The sequence below is a fragment of the Quercus suber genome, unplaced genomic scaffold (assembly GCF_002906115.3).
Source record: "Quercus suber isolate HL8 unplaced genomic scaffold, Cork oak 2.0 scaffold_48, whole genome shotgun sequence".
Taxonomy (NCBI): domain Eukaryota; kingdom Viridiplantae; phylum Streptophyta; class Magnoliopsida; order Fagales; family Fagaceae; genus Quercus; species Quercus suber.
The window spans coordinates 1,524,704-1,537,546 of record NW_027069513.1 but is presented as its reverse complement, the minus strand read 5'-3'; positions in this window follow the sequence as shown (position 1 = coordinate 1,537,546).

Below are 12,843 nucleotides of genomic sequence, written 5' to 3'. Positions count from 1 at the left end.
AAAAATTAATAAAGCTTACAAAAACACGTTCAACCCAAATTGCAAAATATTGTATCTCAATATACAATTGAACCATTGATAACTGTGAAATTTTTAAAATTCAAATTACCAAGTGTCTCTTTTTTTTCATTCAGATTTTTGACAGCATACTTAATTGTAGTTCTATTAAGACATTTTAAGGCTAAGCATCACTTGCTAGATGTTGGAAAACTAATAGCAAATACTATATATTATTGGCCCAAAGCTAATTAGCTTAATTCTTTTTACTTTCACAATGTAGGGATTAGAAGCTAGACACCAATTTCCTCAAAAAAAAAAAAAAAAAAAAAAAAAAAAAAAAAAAAAAAAAAGAAAAAAGAAAAAAGAAAAAAGAAGAAGAAGAAGCTAGACACCAATTTTAAAGAAAAGTGTATTTTATCTGGACAATGTATTTTCAATGCAAAAAGAAAAATTTGCAAGGTAACCCAAAGAACAAGAACAGAAAAGTAGATCATTTTATTTTTTTTCAATGATCAGGGTCTATTTGGATACAACTTATTGTTGTTGAAAACTGATTGTTACTGAAAACACTGTAGCAAAATAATTTTTAAATATATGAATAATATCGTGGGACTCATTTTTAATATTTTTTAATGTGTAAACAGTGCATAAACAGTGCGTGAACAATGTACACTGTTCATGAACTGTACTTTTGTCCCTCAAAAGTCAATAACTCCAGCGTAAAAAATAAATAAATAAATAAAAACGCAAAATACAAAACGTGAACGCGGAATTAAGTGGAATGAAGTGCTATCCAAACTGATACATAATGATCTATTTCTACCACACATGCATCAAAACGCAAAATCATATATATGTATCTTTCACCAAATCAAAGCAAAACCAAAAGGCAATTAAGAAACATATAATTCTAGGACTGGCGTATAAAATTCAATATACTAATTGGTTTAGTAATAGTTGTTCCAAATTGAAGTAGGAATAGTAATATATTTCTCTACTCAAACGGAAAAGTAATACATTTGTTTCATAAAAATCTTATAAAAAAATTTAATAAGAGGAATATACTTTCTTACTTACCAAGGAGTACATTTAGTTGGTATAAAAAAAGGGTAATAAAAGGGAGTCTTTTGGCTAAATATTGCCAAAATTAAAACATTTTTGCATTATAGGTACTGTTTGAAGTTTTTTGGGAAAATGAGGAGAGAGGTTGAATTTCGGCAACAGCGTTGCCGAAATTCAAGAAAAAGGAGGAGAGAGAATGAGAAAATTGGAGGAGTGAGAAAAACTTGAATTACGGCAATACCATTGCCGTAATTCCTCTGCCCAATCTGCCCAGCTTTGTGCGCTTTGTGCGTGTGAGGAGTGCAATGTGTGAGTGCCCCCAAAAAAAAAATCCCACAATTTCGGCAATACCGTTGCTGAAATTGTGGGGAAATTTTTTTTTTTTTTTTTATTTTTAATTTGTGGCAATGGTATTTCGGCAATACCATTGCCACAATTGTGGGGATTTTTTTTTTTTTTTTTGTTTATGTTTATGTATATATGTATTGTTATTGGAGCACTATGCCCCTAAAAAGTACTCATTAGTGATATATATCCTTGAAAACATTAGACCTAACCATAAGAGAAATCCTCATCTTAATGAAAAATATTTTATGGTCAACTAGAGTTCATCCAAGTTTAAGTTGAAGAAAAGAATTAAATTTAATTCCTAAATGATAATAAAAAAATTATAAATAAAAATTACAAGGGTGGGGGTTTATAAGGGGGCCATATTACTATTAGTATGCTCTCTAGAGTCGTTATCTTCATCTTGGCTGCCTTCATATTGAAGAAGCTGCAAAAGGTGATGTAGGTTGATGCCAAGGTGTTTCATGATTCATCATTTCCTATTCATTTTGGTAATTCTTGCTTCAATTTTATCATTGAAACTAATAACAACTTCATTTAAGGCGGTCAATTATAGGCTCCATGATTTGTGTGAGCGTTTTTTTATATTGATGTAGACTGTAATGACACTTATAAAAATGGACAAGTTTCTAAGTTTTGAGTCTCCCCTATTCCTTGAAAATTTGAACTCTTTCATGCAAGCCAACTTCAGTTTGCCTCCATGACATAAAAAAATAATTTTTTTTTTTGGATAAAAGCTATCTTTTTGCACTCCATTATAAGTATTTGAATTGTAAAATTTGCTTTATCTTTTTTAAAATTAAAATGGTTTTCCTGATTTACATAAGTCTTCTAAAACGCATCATATTTTCCAACAATCATCAAATGCAGAAAACTGTGTCAGAAATCAATGATTTGAAATTTCTTTTTTAATTGTAAATTATGTTTTATTTCTCAAATACAAAGTCAACCAAAATTGATGTCAACCAGCCCATTCAATTTGCCACTAGCAAGCACTTTTTTTGGGTTTACCATTTCAAGTCCAAGTTATTAAAGCCAAAAATTCATGAAGAAAGAATAGTTAATTATCCATATTCTCATGCACTCTTGCCAACCTATAATTATTGGTAAAAAAAAAAAAAAAAAAAAAAGGTGAGGCTTAAGGTTAGTGCTATTGCTTGAAAACCAAAATCACCATCAAGAAGTATCATTAACATGATTACTATCGTTATTAGTTCTATATTATGTTGATGTTTATTGTTATTTTTTTATGTCAAAATGTATTATTATTAATTGTAACTAGTCCCTAACAAATGCAATACATAGGAAAGTTTTATATAAAGATGGTAAAACAAATTTTGTCGTAACAAAATTAAAAAGTAGTACAATCTTTCTCAAGAATGCTCTTCTCAAAAAAGAGTTTCTCAAGAATGCAAAAAATAAGTTATGAAAAATATTTATTTCGTAATAAAAATTATTTATAACATTTATACATCATTAAAAAGTATGTTAGAAATTAGAAATTATTCTTTTAGTTTTAAACTAACTTTCTCAACCCCTTTTTTCTCTTCATTCAATCCAAAACACTAAAAATGTATCTCAAAAATTAATAAAGCTTTACAAAAACAACGGTTCAAAACCAAATTGCAAAAATATTGTATCTCAATATACAATTGAACCATTGTTAACTGTGAAAATTTTTAAAATTCAAATTTCCAAGTACTCATTTTTTTTCATTCAGATTTTTTGATAGCATAATTGTAGTTCTATTAAGACATTATAAGGCTAAGCATCACTTGCTAGATGTTGGAAAACTAATAGCAAATACTATATATTATTGGCCCAAAGCTAATTAGCTTAATTTCTTTTTGACTTTCAACAATGTAGGGAATAGAAGCTAGACACCAATTTCCTCAAAAAAAATTATATATAAAAAAAAAAAAGAAGAAGAAGAAGAAGAAGAAGAAGAAGAAGAAGAAGAAGCTAGACACCAATTTTAAAGAAAAGTGTATTTTATCTGGACAATGTATTTTCAATGCAAAAAGAAAAATTTGCAAGGTAACCTAAAGAACAAGAACGGAAAAGTAGATCATTTTATTTTTTTCGATGCTAAAAAAGTAGATCATATAGGGTCTATTTGGATACAACTTATTGTTGTTAAAAACTGATTGTTGCTGAAAACATTGTAACAAAATAATTTTTAAATGTATGAATAGTATCGTGGGACTTATTTTTAATATTTTTTAATGTGTAAACAGTGCATAAACAGTGCATGAATGGTGCACACATTGTTCATGAACTATACTTTTGTCCCTCAAAAGTCAATAACTCCAGCGTAAAAAAAAAAAAAAAAAAAACCACAGAGTACAAAACGTGAACACGGAATTAAGTGGAATGAAGTGCTATCCAAACTGATACATAATGATCTATTTCTACTACACATGCATCAAAACGCAAAATCATATATATGTATCTTTCACCAAATCAAGGCAAAACCAAAAGGCAATTAAGAAACATATAATTCTAGGACTGGCGTATAAAATTCAATATACTAATTGGTTTAGTAATAGTTGTTCCAAATTGTAGTAGGAATAGTAATATATTTCTCTACTCAAACGGAAAAGTAATACATTTGTTTCATAAAAATCTTATAAAAAAAATTTAATAAGAGGAATATACTTTCTTACTTACCAAGGAGTACATTTAGTTGGTATAAAAAAAGGGTAATAAAAGGTCCAAAAGTCTTTTAGTTAAGTGGCTTTGCCTTTCTCTTTTATAAGAACAACCAAGCCAAGGTTTAAATCCCCCAATTTATAATAAGAATTGAATTATCTAAAAGAAAATGTGTATAATAGTTAGGACATAGGTTGTAGCATTATAGCTTGCCTCTACTTGTGTATTTGTGTGAGAACCAAGGTGAGAAGTGTTCACTTGTGATTTTGGTGACAACTTATTTGGAAAAACGAGACAATGAGTAACAATTACCATTTCGACTTAGGCTTATGGGTTTTTCTTAAAAACACAATTACAAACATGAAGTATCATTATCATCATTAGTTTTAATCTTTTTAATTTTTTTAATAATTCAAAATAAGATTTTCATTCAAGAATCAAACATATCAGCTAACAATTAGCAGTTTAGGGTGATCATTAGTTTTTATCTAATGTTGATTTTTATTGTTATTTTGTTTATGTTTATGTGTATTGTTATTGGTAGCACTATGCCTCCTAAAAAGTACTCATTAGTGATATATATCCTTGAAAACATTAGACCTAACCATAAGAGAAATCCTCATCTCAACAAAAAAATATTTTATGGTTAACTAGAGTTCATCCAAATTTAAGTAGAAGAAAAGAATTAAATTTAATTCCTAAAAGATAATTAAAAATTAAAAATTAAAAATTGCAAGGGTGGTGGTTTATGAGGGGCTATGTTACTAATAGTATTCTCTCTGGAGTCATTATCCTTATCTTGGCTACCTTCATATTGAAGTAGCCGCAAAAGGTGATGAAGGTTGATGCCAAAATGTTTCATCATTTCATCATTTGCTATTCATTTTGGCAATTCTTAATTCAATTTTATCATTGAAACTAATAACAACATCATTTAAGGAAATCAATTATAGCGTCCATGATTTGTGTGAGATATTCCTATATTGTTGGAGATTGTAATGATACGTAATATGGCTAACACATCTGCTTCATCTTGGAATCAGTATTCCTTGAAAGCCTATGTTTTTTCACGGAAGTCAACTTCAGTCAACCTCCATGGCATAAAAAATATTTTATTGATAAAAGTTATTTCTTTTTTACTCCATTTTAAATATTAGAATTGTAATATTTGCTTTATCCTTTTTTAAATTAAAATAATTTTCCCGATTTACAAGAGTCCCTTAAAAAGCATAATACATTCCAACAATCATCAAATTCAGAAAACTGTGTCAGAAATCAATGATTTGAAATCTTTATTTTAATTGTACATTGTGTCTTATTTCACAAATACAAAGTCAACCAAAATTGATGTCAACCAGCCCATTCAATTTGCCACTAGCAAGCACATTTGTTGGGTTTACCATTTCAAGTCCAAGTTATTAAAGCCGAAAATACATGAAGAAAGAATAGTTAATTATCCATATTCTCATGCACCCTTGCCAACCTATAATTATTGGTAAAAAAAAAAAAAAAAAAAAAAATTAAGCCTTAAGGTTAGTGGTATTGCTTGAAAACCAAAATCACAATCAAGAAGTATCATCATTATGATCGAGGTTTTCAGACTCGGACTGTTCATTGAACCGTAAAAGGGAGAGGTTCAAGGTTTTTGAGGTCAAACTGAGGTTGAACCGAGGTCGAACTGTGATGACGTCATAATTAATTTAATAATTAATTAAAGCCTAAATATAGATATTAAATTTATAAAACTAGTAAAATTGACTAATATATCTATATATGTGAGGAAAATTTAATGATTTTCAAGCATATATTTAATAATTAAATAAGAAAGTTAACTGTGGGGCCTGTTAGTTAAAAAGGTATAGTAATCCTCAGAAATGGGCTCGGGGCCCAAAGGCCCAATCCGAGAACACGTAGTAATCCGAGGACAGCCTAAAAAGTTTTATTCTTATCAAATGGGTGGTATGGAAGAAACGAGTAGATATTATATATAGCGGCATAACACACGTCCGAGGACAACAAAGTCCGAGGTCAAGGTAACCTTCATGTTAGCGGAAAGACCTCACCAAGTTGTATCTGAATTGGAAATTGGATATAGTTTAGGAGGCGTCGGGGAAGGTAGCAAATATCTTTTGAGGCCATCACCTCCACATTAAATGCTTTCTAGCTAACAATCTGGCCGCATTAATGTGGAGGTGATACCTGAACAGTAACTAAGCAGCTTTATGGCCACTAAGCTGAAGGTTTCGGTAGGTACTGGATGGGACAGAAATGAGCTCCCAGGATAAGAACTACACGTGTACGATGGAAACAGGGGAAGAACGGAGTATATAACATAGGAATGAAGAAAACAAAAAGGGGAGAGACAACAAAAAAAAAGAGAAAGAAAAGGGAAAAAAGAAAAAGAAAGAGAGAGATCAATTGAAAGAGAGCCGAAGATAATTTTCCTCAGAGAGCGAACCGAAAGTATCCCTTATTGATTGATGAGTAGAACCCTTTCTGAAAAACAGTACTAGTTCTTGGACCCATACTCTAAAAATGTATTGTTTGGGCTTTTTGGGCTGAAAACCCATCACTCAGGGTCAATCCAAATTGGGTCCCTACATTAACAAAATAAAATAATAACCATGAAAACATTAAAATTTATGATTAGTTTTTGAAGTAAAGTTTAATATCTTTGAAGGATTTTAATTATAATTTTTTTTATTCCTTGTAAGAGATAGATAATTTAATTAAGTAGAATAAAATTGTGTTAAGTTGTTTTTATTAAAAAAAAAAAAATTGCTAAGGGGTTGGACCACACAACTCTTGCCACTGGTTCGTGCGGTTCAATCCTGGTTTTAGGAGTTCACACGAAATTGCCACATATGCCTAATTCTCTATGCTTAAAAAATCGGATTTCAATCCGGTTCCCAATTTTCACGGTCCGACCTCCTAATCCGGTCCGAATCTGAAAACCTTGATCATGATTACTATCATTATTAGTTCTATATTATGTTGATGTTTATTGTTATTGTGTTTATGTTTATGTGTATTATTATTAATAGTAACTAGTCCCTAACATGTGCAATACATAGGAAAGTTTTACATAAAGATGGTAAAACAAATTTTACCAAAATAAACAAGTAGTACAATCTTTCTCAAGAATGCCCTTCTCAAAAAAGAATTTCTCAAGAATGCAAAAAATAAGTTATGGAAAATATTTATTTCATAATATAAATTATTTATAACATTTTATACATCATTAAAAAGTAGGTTAGAAATTAGAAATTATTCTTTTAGTTTTAAAAAAACTTTCTCAAACCCTTTTTTTTCTTCATTCAATCCAAAACACCAAAAATGTATTTCAAAAATTAATAAAGCTTTACAAAACTACTGTTCAAAACCAAATTGCAAAAAAATTTACTTCAACACCTTTTATGTGACATTAAGAATGAAATTTGAATAAGGGATAAGAAGAAAGAATTGGGGGAATATTCTTACCAATTTTCATTGATTTTAGGTTTTGTGTTAATTTATTTTACTTGTTTAAAACGTATGAGAATATATGTATGTTAGTCGATTATCACTTATTAAAAAAAATATGTATGTTACTTGATCATGATACTCATGATTCTGTATAACGTCTGACATCAAGTAACGATTAACATCAAGCAATTGCATTAATGTATACCACATTATAATGATTATTCTAACATTGGCATAAAGTTTTAACTACCATCCCCTTTTCTTGGTCCATCTTAAGTGGACATCATTTAATGTTTCTCTTTTTATATAAAAAAAATTTCAAAAATTAATTTTTAATTTAAAATTATGGCAAAAAATGACAAAATACTTCAACTTTTTCAATAAAATAAATTACATTATTGAAACAGTTGGGTTCAAGTTACACTTGGTGTGTAAGTACTTATACATTGTGTTCTTGTCTTTTTAAAATAATCAATATTTTGAGACCTCCAAAGTAAAATAATTGATAAGCAAATGAGAAATTAATTAACTTATTCCCATATTTCATCTATATAGATTTGCTTGATGATACTAGGGCTAACCAATGACTTTTGGAAATCCAATTCAACTGACTGATCAAGTTCGACTCAAGCCTTTTCAATCGATTTTGTTGGTAGTTATGGTTGGTATTCTATATGATTCCATAAAGCTCGATTGTTATTGGTTGGATGTCCAAAGTAGAGGGGAGCTTAACAAACATAACTGATCGATCCAGTTCTTGACCCATATATCTTTGATGGCTATAATCTATTGCACTCAAAGGATCTTGGTTGTGGTTTTTGAAGGCCATTTCGATGTTTTTGAGGCTAAAATCTGATCGTTGGATGTTAAGATATTTGTCGACAAATTCAATATTTGAACGTGCAATGAAAAGATCCACCCATGGAAACCCTTCTCCTTCCCTCATTGTCGATTGCCTTCGGCCGTCTATGTACCTAATTGGTGGCTGGTGGCTGGTGCCTGGTACGCAATAAGAATTGGCTAAGTTAGGATTTCAATTTAGGGAGATAAGATTTTAATCCCCCGAGCAGGGCGATCCACCTATGGTGCTAGTTTTTAAGCAACAAGAAGTGGCCGGCAGAGTTAAAATTTCAATTTAGGAAGGCAAGATTTTAGTTTCAATGGGCGAGACACTCCACCTGTGGTACTAGTTAATTTTTTGAACTTGAAGTTATCATTTTAGGTGGTAGGTGTAAGACAAATACTTTTTTTTTTTGATAAGAAAAAAATAGTTAGGAGAGAGAGTGACCAGTATAGCTTTCCTATTTAAGAGTAACCATAGTAGTATTCTAATCGCTTCCAAACAAGACCCCATTTTCCTAGTTAGTTAAGTTAAGTTAACTGTTTGGGATATAGATGGGATATAAGGAACACTAACACACAGTTAATTGTTGAGGCTCAGACCCAAGTCTTAAGACTTGTTGGCCTGGTTTCTTACCAATTAGGCCACCTGAATGTGTTCATGTTTTTCAATATTTTTTTTTAGAAGCAAGAATTATGGTTTCTCCCAAGGTATGTAACTTGTAGTTCTCATTCCATTATTAATGCATCTTGCCAAATCATTAACATGTAACTGACCAAGCTGCTAAAATGATAATCAAGTAGTTTCACACTTCGATTATTAACTGCTTCTTATGGTCCCCTTGTGGGCTGTTTGATACTACTTTTCTTCTCTCTTCATTGCCAGTGACCTTTCAATAGAGTGAACAAACAAGCAATTATGTAATCCACATATAGCAAAGATCTGGTCCTTCTGAAGATGATGTACGTCTTAATATCCAGCTAAAGTCCTTTTCTTATAAAGATTTCCAGTTAATGGTTTTTGTCATTTTCTAACGAGGGTTTATCTATCCTCGCTTACTTTTGTTACTATTCCCCATGCACATGCATATGTCAAGACTCAAGTTCAGGTTCTTCATATTATAATAAGGCCTGACCTTGAGCCAACGATATATATTCTTTAACATTTTTAACAATAATGATTGTTTTGAACCAGTCTTTCCATGTCATTCCATTGGAGAGGAGCCAAGAAAATGTATAATTAAACAAACCATTTCATCAATGGTATAGATTGTCCAAATCCAACACAAATATAATTATTGATCCGTGTGACTATCTCTAGATCCCAGAGTAATTCTCTTTCTAGTTGACCCAAGAGCTCATTAATGCGAAGTATACCTACCTCAACGTCATGAGAAGCAAAATAATAATATCATTAGTATCTCTTCATAAGACTAAGAGAGAGAGAGAGAGAGAGAGATTAGCTTTATAAAAAAAAAATGAAAAAAATTTACCTCGGCAGGTTTAATTACCTCTAAACTTGAAGATTGATAAACTATTCATAAATAGTTTTAGTCAAATGAACTATTTAGGGTACATTTAGGAATAATTTATTTAGCTAAAACAAAAAATTTTTTGTTGAAAGTGTAGAAAATAAGTTAAAAAATAAGTTGAATAATATAATGAGACTCATGAATAGTATCAAAAAATACAGTGTAATCCATAATTAGTAGCAAAAAATAAGTTAAAATTGCAAATAAGCTAAAAATTTCAGCCCATCCCCAATGAACACTTAATAAACCGAAAATTTTAAAATTACATATTCATTATTTGGCACTCTACATACACTACTTTGAAATCATGTTTTTAAAACAAGATTTCAGTCCATGTGGCAGTGTGAGTGTATAATTATCATTATCTTTAATAAATATTTAACTAATAATTTTTTTTCCCCTTAGAATTGTTGCAATCTTTTATCTTGATGTTTTGATTATGGCATATGGCGAAATTAGGTGTCACCTACTTCTCTCCACATCAATAAAAACATGGAAGTCAAGGTCACAAACGTCCAACAGAATGGGCCTCAATTTGCTTCTTAAAACTACACAATGAAACAGGACATAGCTCTTAAAGAGTGCATGTGCAATCAATCAACAAAATTGATCCAGCGTCATAATGACATCAAAATACATGCTTTCTACGTCAACACTCCTCTCTTTTTTTTTTTTCCTTTTTGTTTTTTCAATAATATCGATCTTAATGAGATTATCCTCCATTGCAATGGTAGGGATTTTCTGAAACAGTTTTATATATATATATATATATATTGATCCAGCGTCATAATGACATCAAAATACATGCTTTCAACGTCAACACTCCTCTCTTTTTTTTTTTTTTGTTTTTTCAATAATATCGATCTTAATGAGATTAACCTCCATTGCAATGGTAGGGATTTTCTGAAACAGTTATATATATATATATATATCCTTTCTTGGATACAGAGTATATATGTGATTGGTCTTAACCTCTATGTGATCCATTAGATTTTGAGTTCAATAAATCTCTTAGCTAGTAACTTAGGGTCAACAACGTTTTATATCTTATCTAGCAACAATATTAAGGTTCTATTATACCATGGCTTAAAAAAAATATTTACCAAAAAAAAAAAAAAGCTTAAAATTTAAATCCACTTCCAACATCTATTTTGTTCTTTTTTTTTTCTAAACAAGGGTGTTATTACTATCTACTTATTAATATGTTTAATAGTTTTGTGGCTCAATAATACTATTCAATCTCTCTCTCTCATAAAAAAAAAAAGAAAAAAAGAAAAAAAGAAAGCTTAACATGCTTTTAGGTCCATTAAAAATATATCTTTAAACAGCAATAGCCGTATAACATACAAGAGAGTGTGCAACTACAAAATCAGTGATACTTTGGACACAGCTTTTTTTTTTTCTTTTTCTTTTTCTGTCTACCCTCAACAATTGTAGAATTTGTTACGGAAAAAAAAAAGTGTGTTAGGAACTTAACCTATTTTCTAGACCTTAAGAGAAACGTAGATAGAAGAAAATTTTTTGCAAAAAACATTTACATGACACAAAGATTTAAATTGTTTAACCATATGCCTACAACCCTACTACATTCACAAAGTTTCAACAATTGTAAAATTTGTTATGAAAAAAAAATGTGGTAGGAATTTAACCTGCTTTCTAGACCTTGGGAGAAACGAAGATAGATGGAAAAATTATGTAAAAAAAAAAAAAAAATTACATGACACAGAGATTTAAGTTGCAACAAATCCTAATTCTGCACAGAAAAAAAAAAAAAACAAAAAAAAAAACAACAAAACAAAACAAAACCTTGAACAGCCATTTCAAAAGGAGCTAGAAATTTTTCACTAAGAAAATCTCATTTCAAATTGTAACAATTTGTTTAGGTCACAGACCGGATCAAACACAAAAACAGGCCGAATATAGCCAAACAAAGACAGAATCCATAACATTATTGCCACAAAAAGGAATAGCATCTAGCCGAACTGGGGTAATATATTCCTGCAGTGTAACAATGTGGGAAAAAGTAGTTTCACAGCAACGACAATATAATAGATTGTTTGATGAATATAAGATCCGAAGCATCAAAATCATGTCGTGTAGTCAACTGGGGAACGAATGATAATGAAAAATTATGTACGCACTACGCGTGCTCTCATGTTTCACGTCTTTAATATGTTCCTTATCATGATGCCCACATATTATTTGACATTATTATGGTGATCTCTCTCTTTTTTGACAAGTTACAATGACAAGCATATTTTATTGTTCATAAATGTTAGTTTTTTTTTTTTTTAATGGCCGGACTATAAAAACAGAATTTTCTTTCCTTACCTTAATGATCCCCCAACTTGAATTATCGATTTAGTTCCAATTAACGTAATTGGTAAAATATTTATTGTCGAAAAATAAATTAAGAGTATACTAAAAACGAATTGATGTCTTAACTTAATGATAAAAACAGTTATTATAGAGTGGGCGCTATAAATTTAAAATAACATATTTTCAAAGAACAAAAAAACACCTAGAAGGATTGAGACAAGATTCAATTTCATTGTATAAATTTATTTTCTTTTTGATATGTATTTCGATGATTTTCTTATAATTTATGGAAAGGGTTGAAGCCTTTACAGAGTCGTGAAATCAAGTTTGTAATTTTTATATGTTGATGTTGCTGTCAGTATTTTATTATAACATGTATATAGGAGGGTTTTTTTTTTTTTTTTTTTTTTTTTTTTTTCTTGATTGTTTATTGTAAGTCAAATAGCCAAAAAAAAATGTAAAAATTTGTGCAAATTTTAGAATAACGATTATGTATAGCCTTCTTTCTCCCCCACCCCCCCCCCCCCCTTTTTTTTTGGTTGAGGTACTTAAATAATGTCAAACAGGCTATTTATAATTGACCAAAGAATGACAATCACCCATATATTTATTTTCTTGTATACCA